We start from the raw sequence: 2,127 nt of genomic DNA, 5'->3' as shown, positions 1-2,127 counted from the left end.
CGGTCTGCCGCCTACTCCCATCGCAGTCGGTCGGCCTCCTCCCCGGTGGTGGCCTCCCGCCGGAGTGCTCGGCTGGACGCTGCCCACCCCGAGGGCAGCCCGGCGATGCCCATCCCTGAGCGGGCGGAGCTCCGCGCTGCCGCCCGTAACCTGGAGCCAGGTACGCCCTCCATTCCCCCCTCTGCTTCGTCTTGTTCTTTCTCTGTGCTTGAGTCTGTTCCGCTGGGTCATCTTGCCAAAGTGGCCTCCGACTCCGCGATCATTTTCCGAGGGGAAGTTGGCCCCCCTCTCGCCCAGATCGCGGCCATCAGAGCCCGTGAGGTTCTCGATGGGAAACTTGCGGAGGCCCGGGCGGCCCTCCTCGTTCCCCCAGCCGCCTCTACGTCTGGGGGATCTTCCTCTTCGCCTCGGCCACAGCCGACGGCCCCTCCTCCCTCGGTGGCCGTGCCGGAGATTCGGGGACGCACCCGCTCCCGCACGGCGGCCCTTCGTGCGCTTAGCGCTTCCTGTGTTCTGGGGTCAAGCAGCCCCCCAATGGATCCTTAATGCGGGCCCTCTTCTGGAACATCCGCGGCTTCGGCCATGATGGCCGCCGCCGCCAGTTAGTGGAATACATGCGAGATGAGCACATCGACATCGTGGTTGTGCAAGAGACCTTGCGTCGCGTTTTTGTGCTCCCTGAGCTTGACCGACTGAGCTCTCACCTCTTTGCGTGGCACTGGCTCCCTTCTAGTGGGAGCGCGGGCCACTCGGGTGGCACCCTTTTAGGTGTGAAGGATGCCACCTTTGAGGTGGGCAGCATGGATAGGGGCGAATTCTTCGTCAGCATGGAGCTTTTCGAGAGGTCGCTCAACTTCAAGTGGGAGATCATCATTGTCTATGGACCGGCCGATCATAGTAGGTCGGCCTCCTTCTTGGAGGAGCTCCACCGGAAAATCTCGGCCGCCTCCCTCCCCGTGGTTGTCGGGGGCGACTTCAACCTGCTGCGCGTTGCGGAGGACAAGAACAATGGCAATGTTTGCTTTGCCCGGATGGACATGTTTAACGACTTCATTGCCGACCTCGCCCTCCGGGAGATTGATCGGGTTGGGGCCCGTTTTACTTGGACCAACCGACAAGCCTCCCCGACCCTATCCGTCTTGGACAGGGTCCTAGTTTCCCCGGAATGGGACCTCCGATGCCCCCTAGCCTCTCTTCGCGCCATCACCCGGATTGGTTCCGACCACGTCCCCTTGCTCCTCTCCTCCGCGGACGAGTGTCCGCCGATCCCCCCTCGGTTCCGGTTTGAGACCTTCTGGCTTTCCCAGGCCGGGTTTACCGACGCCGTCTGTGCTCGGTGGATCGAGGCTCGGGCCCACCCCCACCCTCGCCCCCCCTTCTGCTATTGACGCGTGGCACTTCTATGCGAAGCGTGGCCGGCAATTTATGAAGGGCTGGGGGGCAACCTGGGCTGTGACGCCAGGGAGCGTAAGAAGGCGTTGCTCACCGCGATCCAGGCCCTCGACTTTCGGGCTGACGCGGTGGGTCTCTCCCCGGACGAGTGGCTCTCCCGCTATGACCTCGAAGACCAGCTCTCCGTGATTTACACCGATGAAGAAGCCTATTGGCGCCTTCGGGGCGCTCAGCGTTGGGTCCTGAAGGGTGATGCGAATACGGCTTACTTCCAGGCGATTGCCAATGGGCGCCGTAGACGCAACACCATTCCCTGCCTTTGGGATGGGGTAACCCTCCTCCAGGACCCCCGGGACATCCGCTCCCATGTCGACGGCTTCTATCGTTCCCTCTTCTCTCCCGCTCCTCAGAGCGGCATCTCCCTCGCCCCTGATTGTTGGGCCGGCGCCCAACTTGTCTCTGACACAGAGAACGCGTCCCTGACGGCCCCCTTCTCTGAGCAGGAGGTCTGGGAGGCCATCAAGGATATGAACTCCTCCTCTGCTCCGGGCCCGGACGGTCTTCCGGTCATTTTCTTTCAGACCTTTTGGAACGTGATTAAACCAGAGGTCATGGCCATCTTTGATGAATTCTTCGTGGGATCTATTGACCTAGGCCGCCTCAACTTCGGGACCATCTCCCTCATCCCCAAGGTCCCTGGGGCGACTGACATCCGCCAGTTCCGCCCGATTACGG

Source organism: Triticum dicoccoides, chromosome 7B, assembly GCF_002162155.2.
Source record: "Triticum dicoccoides isolate Atlit2015 ecotype Zavitan chromosome 7B, WEW_v2.0, whole genome shotgun sequence".
Lineage (NCBI taxonomy): Eukaryota > Viridiplantae > Streptophyta > Magnoliopsida > Poales > Poaceae > Triticum > Triticum dicoccoides.
Note: the sequence above shows the minus strand (reverse complement) of the source record.